Raw genomic sequence first — 13,683 nt, forward strand, 5'->3', positions numbered from 1 at the left:
GTTATTGTGGTTCCGCATTGTTTAGCCGACTTTGATCGTAATTTCTTGACTTGACCATCAGTCAACTCTACACTGACGACACTATACGACATTTATTGTAAACGCGTTTTGTGCTTTCAATTACATGTTTTCCACTGGCGCATCAACGATTCTCATTCGTCCACCAACGCCTTCTAGCAGCATTGATTTATCGCTGAGAATGACAGCAACCGCTCTATAATTAACACCACCCGGGGCTATACGAGCTCGGAAGTGTATATCAACGACGGATTGTCTCGTTAAATCAAGATGTTCCAGCGAAAAATAATAAATCGGATACAGGTTTTTAAAATCAAGTTGTGATATTTGCAAACCAGTGTCGACGTTTTGATCACGACCCATATACGACAGCAATCGATGATACACACGTGCGATATGGTTGTCGCCGTAATTAAGCTGTATATCCTCGGATGGTTCCTGTTGTCCGTTTATTCTCAGCGAAACATCCCTGACTCCTAATTGATCAAATATCATATGGCTGCGTTCTTGACTACCCAATCGTTCCCTATTCTGCAGCGCTATGAATATATGACGCGGGGCTGAAACACCCTGTTTTGACGCCAGGTGCCATGTAAACGTATCGGCGACGTTATCCTCTTTAGCATCAGTTGTTACCGCTAGCCAACTCAACAACGATTTCCCTCCCTGTTCCATAAATGCTAACAATCGTGCTTCCGTGGTAACTGATGGAGTCAGCACCGGCATCCACAATGCCATTTTAGTTAAAACGACTTTACCGGCAGCGACGCCAGCAGCACGCCATATTGCATTGTTATCATCGCCCCTTCGCGTCAGCGCGATTGTATGCTTAGCCCCATAGACAACTTTTCTGACATTTCTGCAGAATCCAAATATGTGATGGAGTGGAATCGCGCATGAAAACTGTCGGCGTGGTCCTTGCAACATTCCTACTCGTGCTGCGAATCCTAGATTGTAATCATTGTTGGTGCTTTTTATAATATTGAAATTAGCGCCTGGTCTTGCTCTGCGGTCTGGATTGGCTGCTTCAGCCTGTGGGTCAGTTGCGGTATCTCTTTCCGCCAGCACGTTAACGTACTGAAGATGGTCAGCGTTATTGGTGGTGTCCTTCGAAAACATCATAGATGGGCCCGCCGATCTTGTATAATCATCCGAGTATCTCGCCAACCCAATTATCGTTGTTGCAACATCAACCTCGCGTTCTATTGATTCAATTTCTCGCCCGTCAATAAGATATCTGGCGCTCTCAAATAACGCCATGATACCGTTGTTGACGAAGCCAACTCGAACACGATGGTCATCTGCGTATGGTGCATTATCGGCGGCATTTGTCACGAGTTCTCCCTCGATTTCGATAAACGCTTCACACGGCAAAAAATATTTACTGGTATCTTGGACTTGAAGTTCAATTCGCGATCGTAGGTCGGGTTGCGCTGCATAATAAGAATAAAATTGATAATCACGGACAGAATCATCCCTGCGCACTGGGGCGTCCATATCAAACGCGGGATCAGCGGTTCGCGCAAACATTCTATTATTTATCATGTTGATGTTTTCAATTGAAATCCATCAACGTCGTTTTCGTCGTAAATTCTTTGAATTTAAACCACTCCCCGCTATCGCGTTCATGAGCGCGTTGGTTGCCGCATCGGCGGATGGCGAAGTCGCCAACGACTGAGTCGTCGCCAACGACTCTAGTTTTTCTTCCACGGCGTTATTTATTACTTTACTGACATTTGCAGGCATCACTGTCGTTGATGGCATCACCGGTGGTTTTTGTTTTTTTCTTGAAAATCCCCTAGATTTCACCAACGACATTAGTTTGTCCCGCGCGGCTGAAAGCGCCTTTCCGGCAACGTCTCCAATAGCACTAATACCCTTATCACGAATAACATCAATAGCCTTCATTCCTAATTGTTTGGCTAACGGCGCTACTTTTGGAGCCATTCTTGTAAATAACCCCGCAATGGTGCTACCGAGACCATCTCCATAGTACGCGCGGTAAACAGGCAATCGCGAGTTTACCACGTAGACGAGTACTGGTTTATCATGGTTGTAGTGTATGATCATCCTTATTAAAAACACCAGTTTTCCAATTAATCATCCACGAGTTCGTCTATGAGCGTTCGATATGCATTAATGTCCATAATACCGCCTGCAAATAAACGCTTGCAAATATCAGCGGCCTCATTGATTATTTCCGGAGAGTTATTTCCGGCTCGTTTTCCTCCGATTAGTACTTCCAGCCGTGATATATCACTGAGAACACTATTAGGACAGGTAACGCCGTAGGATTCTTTACCAACAGAGTATCCTTTTCCTTTTTTTGGTGTTATACTCTTAACTTCCTTGTGGAATGCGTCGTAATCGGATTTACTACGATGTGGTAATGCATCTTTATGTTTACTCGCTAAATACACTATTCTTGCCCAGTCCTTTAACGACTTTATATTTTTCTCGTAACCGCTATTGATATGCTTCTTATCTCGTATGCTCTTAGCAAAATTGTTGGCAGCAAAATTAATTAATTCTTCCCTGTTGCTGAAGCCTCTAATTTGATCTATTGTGCTCTTCTTGAGTACAATACGGGGTATATTCCCCTCTTTTTCTTCCGGTATTTCTTCTTCCGGTATTTCTTCTTCTGGTATTTCTTCTTCTGGTTCTCTTGCGGTGGCGCCTAGTTCTTCTTCATCGGCCATTGTAACATAAGGTTCTTGTGGTTCGGTTATAGCGAGTGGTGGTGGCCTCCGTGTTGTAGCAGCCGCTATTTTCGCAGGGAGTGTTTCTAAAGACTTTTTTGTTTGTTTTGTCTCTGCCGCTATCTTTTCAAGCGCATCGAGGACGGGCACAGTTGCCGCCGTAACATCTTTGGTCGCTTTAGTTACCGGGGCAAAGAGTTGTTCGCTTCCAACAGTAAAATCGGTTTGTAGTTGCTGCCGCGTTTGAAGTTGTTCTCGGACCCTGTCTCGTAACGGTATGAACTTTTTAAGCGCTGCTAGCCGCTCTCTGGCTAGCCGAGTAGTAAGTGATTCGCCTACCATTATTGCAATTGCGAAGCAATTTCTAATTTCTCGCCGGAGTTTTCGTCTATGATCCTTCTAATGTTTTTGATCTTACTAGAAATCTCCCGGCGTCGTTCATAAACACGTCCGAGTTTTTTTCGTATTATTTCAACGGCAGTGAATAGTCCAATGAATGCATTTGCGTCATTGTGGTACAAGTTTTCATTGATCGTATGTTGTAATCGTTTTATAAAAAAGTACTCGCGGGCCAGGGTAAAACGTCCCCGTTTCGACTGTTCGTTAATAATCTCATAATCGGATAATATTTTTTCACTGTCAAGACCATCAGATAATTCAATTCCTTGATTTTTTAATTTTGAAATCTCGGCTAATATATTATTGATGTCTTCGATATTCATTATTCTTATAAAACATCTTGTTTTTAAATAAAAAAAAATGAAACCCCGTGTATCAATTCCGAAGGTGTTTAATAATTCGTTTTCTTCCGGAATGGACAATTTATTGTCATGGCGACTTCGTCAGCGCCATGGGCGCCGGTGACTTCGTATCTATATATAAAAATCGAATTCTGTGGCCCGTCTTTTTTGAGATCGCTGTTTTAGTTATATTCTCTGCAACATCTCGAACTGAGGTTCTACAAATGTCAAAGTATCTACTGGCTTCATTCATCGACTGAAATGTTTTTTCTTCGTGAGTTGTTGTATCAAACGATTTGACGCCCCTTGCTTTCTTTGGGTATTTACCGGTTTGGCCTTTTTTATTGTTTTCACTCTGAGAGATAGCTTGCAAGTTTATAAGAGAATTATCAGTCTTATTATTATTAATATGATCAATAACAAAACCATCCTCGATTGGCCCCTTAAACGCTTCATATACCACCCTGTGAACAAGATACTTCTTCTTTCCGGCACCAAACATTAAATACCCGTGATTGTTTTTCCATCCAACCGGCTTCTTCAGTCTACGATTTCTAACAATGCCGTCGCGAGATGCCTCGTAATTGACGAGCACAGGATGCGGCTGAAATTCTTGGTCCATTTGTATAATAATACTACTTGTCTAATTTATTATTTGGTTTAATTATGAATCTTTCAACGTAGTCTTGAGGGGTTTTGATAACGAAGTCGGCGGTGGGGTCAATGACGGCGTTTTTAATTCGCTTGTCGTAATAACGTTTTAGTTCCCTGTATCGCTTTCCGCCACAATTAATACACAACTGCGATTTTCCTCTTACACCGACGTGACAAACCAAGCACGGGAGGGGGCCAGGAGAACCATTACGAACGCTTTGTAAATGATATCCGCAGAATTCACCTCTACATGATTTATTGCACGGGGTTATCGACCCAATCATCAACCATTTGCAGTGATTCATTATACTATATTCTTTCATTTAAATACTTGTTTTAATTATATGGATGAGTTCGAGAGATTGGCAGCAATTAAGCCCTGGAAAAATATTAAATTCAATCTCGATAGAGTCCTCAAGGACACACCAAAAGCGTTAATAAACGATAGAACCCTGTTGAGTAAAATACGCGATTGTATCAATGAATTCAAGCGTGATGGTGCATCTCATAGTTGGTCAACATTTCGAATTGATGGCGTTGTTGATGCTACCATGAACGATAACCGCGCAGCAACGATAATATCACAACTTGACGGTAAAAAGTATTTCTTCAGAGTAAAATTCATTGTCCGGGTGGAATCAGGCGATTGGATCATACGTGATAAATTTGAACCGGTTCTCAGCGATAAGAAAACAGTCACTGTTAGCCGCGACTCCAAGCCGGGGTTGTTAACCGGAATTGACCAACCATACTATGAACGAGCGTATCCTGAAACAGCAGTTGTTTATGGAATATACCCGTTAAATAAGAAACCTGATATCCGAAAACTGAAACCAATGAAACAGTCAACTGGGATAAATTGTGTAGCAGAACGAATAATAGAGCATTTTACAAATGCATGTCGAGGAAACAAATTGACTGATTTACGACGTAGCAAAATCAACCAGTGGGAACTAACCGTAAAAGAGCGTGGAGCAACCATCAGCGACATAGCGAGATTAGAAACGTCGTTGAGATTTCCAATAACCGTTACAACGATAACCGGTGAAGTATTACACGAATCAAAGTATAAATCAAAGGGAACCCCAATCAAAATTATTGATCATAACGAACACGCATGGACGCCCGCGATCACAATATTTCCACGGGATAGAACAGTAAAGTATATCCCGGGGGAATTTTTGGGAGAAGAATTCTCCCGGGATGGTTTTCTCGCGGAGAGGAAACTATTTGATGCTATTGCTTGCTTGTGTAAAAATGACCCTGTATCAGTGTGGTTACTTCGCAGCGCTGAAAACGATGCGGATACCTTTGATCAGTTTGTAAGACCAAACGGCGAATTATATCGCACTGAAGCATTTCACAACAGGATGAAAAAAACCGCCATAGAATTTGAGGAGCATGATGAACAACTGCTAACAAATTGTTTTACGATTCCATCGGTTGTAGCTCATGTTGCAGCAAGGAAAAATGCGTGGAGACCAACGCGCAGGGAATTTCTACCGGATGTACAATCCAGTTGTTTGGAATACTATCACGGTGGACTATGGAACACTGAATACAACCGCGACGCTATGATCTCGGTTGATATGGTTGCCTGTTATCCAGCGAGTTTTCTCGGGTATGGATCCGCCGCTGAGTATTTCAAACGATTTGGACACCCCAGACATGAAATGACTCGTGTTGCTATTAATGGACCACTGCCTGATTTTGATTTAACCGGATTCGCTCGCATAGTATCATTTGAATTCGCGGCAGGACTCCATCGCTGTTGCTATATTTGGATCGGTAGACACATGGCTGAAAAGAAGTGGCTGCCAATAGCGCTGTTACGGTATATGATTGATTGTAGCATGCTAGTTTCGTTGATTGTCAGTGACGCGATTATATCATACCGGGCGCAGACTGAAGTCTGGTTACCAGAACCACAGCGTCTAGATAGCATAATTGACGAGTCTAGAGCACACATTGATGCCGACGAGGAATATATCATCGAATGGTCCAGGAGGATATTTAACCAACGAAACCGCGAGGCAAAAGATCTCGGTAGAAGAATAATTGGTAAGTTCACACAAGGTGGAAAAAACTGCGATTACAAACGATATTGCTCACGGCTGATTATAGATGACGCAGAATATGATTTCGTAATCAAGGACGCAGTGGCGAAAAATAGATACGTGAACTGCAAAACAGCTTTCTTGTCCAATGGAACGAGGTTGGGTACAGTTGTTACCTACAGCGATGGAGACAGCCCGGCATACCCGCATTTGAGGGCGTCTATGCTGGGTTATGCCGCTATTAATTTATTCTCGATGATAAATAGATTTCCTGACACCGCGGTTAGAGTAGCCGTTGATTCATTTTATATAGACGTAGCGTATAAGGGAAACGTAGCCGAGTTTACTAGTCCGGACGAGAGTTGGGGTACATGGAGAATTAAAAATGAAATACGACGCGATTATTCCCCGTCAGCAGATGTCACCGTTGAGAACGACTACTTACGCGGTGATAAATTATCAGAATGGTCTAATGCACCACCGTGTTCTGATCCAATTTGTAGACACAAGACGGTTTATTTAAGCGGCTGTGGCGGGTCAGGAAAGACGACTCGGGCAATTGAATTATTTCGAACGCGGGCAAGTATAATCGTGCTTACACCGACCCATAGACTAGCGCGAGAGATAAAACAACGAAATGTTGACGCCGTTACTTATCACAGCTTTTTTCGATACAGCGGCGGTGAGTGGACTCCTGATCGAATGGGTGAAAAATTTATTCCCGACATTATCATCTGGGATGAGATATGTACTGTTTCGTTAGATACTTTACAAATGTTTCTTGAGTGGTTGCTGCGCGCGAATACAGCGGTAATCATGTGTGGGGATCATGGCCAACCACCACCATTTGTCGGCGAGGGTCCACATGATTGGTTAAGCGGGTTCGTGGACTATTATGAAGAAACCGATACTGATTATCGAGCACTTGATGAACAACTGCGCGAGGTTAAAAAACTAATCAGATTACAGCCGGATAAAATTCAATGTGAAATAATTCGCGAGGTGATTCCGGAAACGCCGTTAAATGAATTCTGGGAAACATGGAGACCAAACGATTTGATTGTAGCGAGTAGAAAGATAGTCAGAGACACACTTCAGCGGAGGTTGTTTACGTTGCATAAGGAAAAGTTTCCAACGCGCCCAGTGCCGTTATGTTATAGACCCGCGGACACACGGCGGCAGAACATTGAAGTTGAAATTCCAGCCCCGACAGCGTCGGGGGCAAAAAAACAAATTCTCGTGCTGAATGATATCGTGCTCGTTGATATCGGTGTCGTCGAGGACGCGCTACGTGCTGATAAATCCCCGTGGACGCTAGGATACGCAACAACAATACATTCCTCGCAGGGACTAACCATCACGGACACAATTGTTTGGATGGTTGATAATCGCATCGAATGGTCGAATCTAGTCTATCTTGCAGTGTCCCGAGTACGGAGAATAAATCAGCTTCGAAGAATTGTTGTTGACGAAGTCAGTGACGGAGTCACCAACGACAACGACATTATCGATGCAAGCGTCATTGATAGAAAACTCTCGGGTTACCGCCAACAGGATAAAAAAAAACAGCGGCGTTTTGATATTAATGCCGAATTAATAATTGCGTTACGACAACAACAGAATAATCACTGCGCGAGTTGTAATTGTGTAATGCGCTGGCGTTATTCGGATAAAGACGCTCGCCAATTTACCGTGGACAGAATCGATAACAGTCTCGGTCATATCCGTGGTAATGTGAGGTTAACTTGTCTTGAGTGCAATAGACGCAACGGCGCTAGTTAAGACCATGCGGGGGCAATTGAGTATCGTCAGGTATCACTTGTAGTTGCTCGCGAGTAAATCCGCGCTGAGGAGCAGTTGAATCCAGTCTATAGATCTGTGGTCTACCAGTTGATCGTGTTATCGTTGATATGTTATGCGTGGTAACACTCCAAATAGGATCAGTAGCTCTTTTTTTACCGCCTTCAAGCTCTCCTGGTTCATACAGATATCTAACAGTGACATCGCCGAGAATCGGCTTGGAAACGCTATCTATTTTTGATCTTCCGGGTATATACTCGTATTTAATCGCGTCGCTGGGCTTCATGTTGATTGCTCGGGTAATCTCGTTATTTAACGCTGCAATTACGCCTGGTAATCTTTTAACCCATTCACGAGATCGTTTTTCCTGAATGAATTCCTTCGCGTATTGATACTCAAATAACCGTTCAGCAAGAGTCCGATTGAATCGTTCAACAATTGCCTGATCACGATGTAGCGCAGTATGACCTCGTCGTATCGCGACGCTATGATGTTTCAGCGTTGATAAAACAGCGCCGCGAAATTCATTGCCAGGATCAACTTGTAATAGATTTGGCCAGCGCAGAGGACCCCTTCGGTAAATCCGCTCAAACGCATCGGCTACTTCAGTTGCTGACTTTGTTTTTAACGGCTCCGCTTGTTTGTATCGACTCGCAACATCAACTACGGTTAGCGCGTATTTGTAACCGTTGTCATGCGGAAGAAATAGTATATCAGCCTGATGAACTTCATTGGGTACGCTGACATCAAAGCGCGAAAAGTTGATTTGTTTAGGCGGTGGTAGATAGATTTGCCATATAGCCTGTTTGGATAACCAATTAGCCGCAACGGCCTTTGTTACCTTTGCAGCGCTTGCGAGTTTACCAATTGCGGCCTTCCCCTTCCAGTATCCTCTCGGAGAATAATAGATGGATTCCATGTTGTTATTATAAACGCTAGCGTTTTCAATTACCAACGCGAGAAGCTCCGCTTCCAATCATTAATTTACCTTTCATAGCCGATTTTACCAACCATGAAGCCAATTTTTCTTTGAATGATTTATCAGGAATAGCATTTAACGCGTGAATTAATTTTACATCCGCGATATGACGCTGTTGCAAATCACCGCTACGATAAGCTATATCATGTATCCGACATGCTTCGTCGATAGCGTTTATTGGATACTCACCGGGTTTGGGCTGATTTTGATCATCGAGTCTGATATCTAATCGTGTTCCGGGGCCACAGTAGTTATATCCTGGGAGGTGTTTTTCTCCTGGATACTTTGCCCACGGTGTTCCGGGGAGTTTTGCCAATTTGGCTGCGATGTCACCTCCTCGCTTTTTTTTAAAACATCTCCGGGTCTAATAGAAATAAATCTAAATTTCTTTGTACCGCATTGTACACACTTGCCAGTAAGGGCCGATCTGTTATTTCTTGTTGTAGCGGTTGTCATATCATTTGTGCCAGTACGTACTCTACACTTCACACAATATAGATCCATAATTTATGTATAGAGATATGAATATAATTGATTTTTCGGCGACTAAAACAAGAGAACCAGTTAAGCATGTTGCAGCGTTACCAAACTCGATCCGGATGATTATCATCGGACCATCTGGATCCGGCAAGACGCAATTGTTACTCAATTTAATAATGAGATGGATGAAGTGGGATAAGTTGTATTTGGTTGCTCCTAGCGTAGATGATCAACGATGCTACGAGGTGTTGAAAGATTTCAACGAGAATGCATCAGCGATCGCTAAAAAAAATGTCATCGAGTTTATTACAGATATCAATGATGCACCGGGTATTGATGATATTGATGGCGACGTTAACAATCTAGTCGTGTACGATGATGTTATGTTAGACAATCAAAAAAACCCAGCTAGGATATTTTCCAGAGGCAGGCATAAAAACACTGACGTGATATATGTCACTCAACGATACACTCAGATTCCAAAAGTAATTAGAGACAACTGTAATATTCTTGCTGTGTTCAACGGCGTTGATACACACACGCTACGAAATATTTGGCAGACATGGTGCGGCGGTGACATGGACTTTAATGGTTTTCGAAACTTCTTTAGTCATGCTCAGTCGACCCCACATGGATTCGTAACGATAAATTTACATGATCCTCGGACACGATATCGTATCGGACTTGACCAAATATTCGGTTAGTTGTAAATAATTTTCATTGTAAATAACCACTTAGCAGCAGAGGGGGCAATGACATCGACGCGATCGTCGATGTGCTTACCGGACGCTGACGACGCTGGGGATCGACGCGCAGAAGGTGTTAATTAAACCAAATGACGTTTGGACGATCCCCCAACGACGACGTCGTTTTTTTTTACCAGGCGCTGACGACACTAGATCGTTGAGTGCAGAAAGTAATAATTAAGCAAAATAACGATTGGACAAAATGTCCGATTCGCCCCCTCTGCTGCTGAAGGATTACCTTCTTCGTATGTTTTAGCTAGAACAGGATTTGTCTACTTCGGACCCGAGTCAGGATTGGGATACGAAGTACAGTGTTTCGCTTGCGGACTGAAGTTACGAATGGATCTATGTATCTACAAAGATTCAGCTATTCTGGAACATACTCGATGGTCTCCGCACTGCCCTTACCTTTCAATGGCCTTTCCACCCATTAAACTACGGTACAATTATGACGGTACCTTAGAGACGGTACCTTCCAAAACTAGACGTAAACACATTGCATCCTATTTCATTGTTGTTTCTTTTCCACATAATAGCTTATTTTTTATAAAATGTTAAACTTTACTAATCTTTTTTCAAGATCACTTTAGTTTGCAAAAATACATCTTGTCATTTATTGGCATTCTACATTGAATTTTGTAAACTAGCTATAAACCTGACCTAATTACTCAACTTAACTGCTGACAGAAACAGTCTACAGTAAATGTATTTCATTTCTATAGCTCGATGGATAAACATTACATCTTTTAAAGCTGTGCACAGAATAGGCCGACATATCACGAGTCAGGAAAACATGGGGGTGGTATCCCCTGTGTCCAAAATTAATATCATTTTGAATAGAATATTCTAGTGACAATTGCCTCTTTTCAAATGGTAAGCATTGCTTTTTTTTATTTTCATCAATCTGTCAAATTCGGTATGCATTTTGCTTTAATATTTGAGATGGAAACCTTAGGTGCATAGAAATGTCAGACAGCATTGTACATCATGGATGGTGTCCAACATACTTTTATGATCATAAAACAAAATCCCATTTTTTAGTTATGGCCACTGATTTAAAAAATATTCATCCAAGCTAAATATAATAATAATAATAATGAGGACTTTGTATAGCGCCTAATCTTTAGAAGCTCTAAGCGCTTTGCAACATTAGACAACATAAAAACATACACAATGATATGATTACAAAAACAAACACCATGAAATTAGAAAACATAAAAAACATGCTGAGAATATTTAAGGTAGTTAACATTATTAAGTCATTAAGTTTGTTTTTGTAGTCAGAATAAGTAGTTTTGAGAGCACTCTTGAATGGGATCACTGCGTCTTTGTGTCTAAGTTTAGTGGGCAATTCATTCCATGTTGCTGGGCCCTGGTATGCAAAAGAATGCTGTCCATGTGACTTTGTTTTCATAGTGAGAATAATGAGTATATGATTGTCGGAAGAGGAGTGTAAGTATCTTGCTTGTGTGTACACATAGGTGAGGTCGGATAGGTATGTTGGACTAGAGTCTGTCAGTGAAACGTAGCACAGAGAACTAATGTTGTGTTTGATTCTGGATCGAATGGATAGCCAGTGTTGGGTACAGAGCAGCGGGAAGGTGTGCTCTGATTGTGGTACTCTAAGTATGATCCAAGCAGCTATGTTTTGAACTTTTTGAAGTCTCTGCAGTAGATATTAAGATGAACCAGACAGAATTGAGTTACCATAGTCCAGTCTTGAAAGCAGTAATGAACACACAAGTGTTTTAGTGGCATCAACTGAAAGATATCTGAGAATGGAGCTGATGCGTCTCAGCTCAAGATACGCAGCCTTGCATATGTTCATGACATGTTGGTGCAATGTGAGAGTACTGTCCAGAGTAACACCAGGTTTTGTACTGATTGTGTGAATTTAATGTTGGTGTTGCTGATATTTATTGTGTGAGGTAAAGGATGTGAATGAGAAAGTCTTTGATAAGTAAGTATGGCTTGATTTAAATTGTGTTTTTCATGTGACTTGCCAGAGATTTTTAAATGAATTGATAAAGTAACTTGAGACACATTTCAAAGTACATGTTTTAAAAATATTCCATTGATTATTGCTGGCATTTAGAAAAATGCAATGCATCCTTTGTTGTGAAACTTATTTTAAAACATTGTATTACTCATGCAGAAGCCTGCTTGAAAACTAATGGCAAAGCAAAGGCAAATGGAATGGAAGAGACCATATCAGAGACCCTCAAATATGCACCCAACCAACGCAGAATGATAAAAAACAAGGTAATCCAAATGACTCTTATTTCATCAATATTGGATTCAGTTTCATCTTTTAAAGCATAGTATTTGCAAAGCGGATGCATTTCTAAACTGATAACAAAATCAGCTTATCCTATTGCCCAGGACTATCAGAGCTAGAGTCCAGCTAACTACAATATGCATATATCTTGTCTGATCGGACAAGTGCCTCCATTTGGAATTTTTATTCACATGAAATATTTGGATGAAATAAATTCATCTTTGTGCAAATTGATTGCACCATCCACTTGCCAGAAATGACAAGTAAGTGCAAAGTTATCTTGTATCATGGCTTAACGATAGTAAGGGAAGCACAAGTGCAGTGAAGAAAATTTCATACATTTTTATAATGCTGATTAACATGACTTCTGCATATGTAACTAGTGCTGAGATGATATGACTTTATTTAAGCATTACAATTTTGTTTTAATTTGCAGGTGCCTGAGCAGAAGAAGTAATAGATAAACTTTACAGTGGAGTTGGAGACTGATTCTGATTCATAATCTTAATTAAATCTAGAAAATAAACATTAAAGTCATATTAAAATATTTGTTGTATTGTTTCCTTCTTTCATTTTTCTCTTAAAAACAAATGTCTGAACCTTTAGTCTGTAAATTCAGTGGATTCCTTATCAGCCCATCTACTTTTACTTTACACCATGCTACTTTAAAAAAAAAATGAATTATCCCCATTGGGGTAGGTCCCCCCAACCCCCCACCCTACTTTGTCAACTTACCTGCCACATTTAAATCTAGTGGAAGGCCCTGCTGTAAAGCCTGTTAGTAAAACTACCCAACAAGAGGATTTCATACATTTGCAACTCCTAGATGGATGGTAATGTTTTCATTTTTGTAATGTAGATTTGGACATTCTTGCCACCAGTATGGAATATGTGTTTCAGAAACACAAGCAGCTTTCATCAGATTTGCATATAGGTTTTATATGTTGTGAGTATGTTGTAGGAAGTTTTTTTAAATAACATCATATGAGATGATGCCAGTGGAAATGGCAGAAAAGTGTCTGTATTGTTCACCAACTACACCTTGTTCTTACAAAATGTGGCTGTTACACATTCCCATGATGATGTCACTGACAGCCATCAGTGAGGAATGCCCCAACAAGCATAATACAAATTGCTTCCATTGTAATTGTTACAATTCCATTCTGACCACTCCGGTGTCCTAGTGGTTAGAGCGTCCGCCTCAGAAGCGGGAGGTCATGGGTTCAAACCCC

The 13,683-nt window shown here is 41.3% G+C and overlaps 1 long non-coding RNA gene across 1 annotated transcript in view; it reads left to right on the plus strand.

Annotated features, from left to right (window-relative positions):
• LOC149782389 (uncharacterized) overlaps nucleotides 1-13,009 on the plus strand; it is a 36,426-nt gene extending 23,417 nt beyond the window's left edge. The window contains exons 4-5 of the long non-coding RNA XR_016414586.1: nucleotides 12,329-12,435; nucleotides 12,888-13,009. This is a non-coding gene — a long non-coding RNA (uncharacterized LOC149782389). The remainder of the gene's footprint in view (nucleotides 1-12,328; nucleotides 12,436-12,887) is intronic.
• Nucleotides 13,010-13,683: the final 674 nt, after the last annotated feature.

Source organism: Sinohyriopsis cumingii, chromosome 15 (assembly GCF_028554795.1).
Source record: "Sinohyriopsis cumingii isolate HCF-2022 chromosome 15, ASM2855479v2, whole genome shotgun sequence".
NCBI classification, from domain to species: Eukaryota; Metazoa; Mollusca; class Bivalvia; order Unionida; family Unionidae; genus Sinohyriopsis; species Sinohyriopsis cumingii.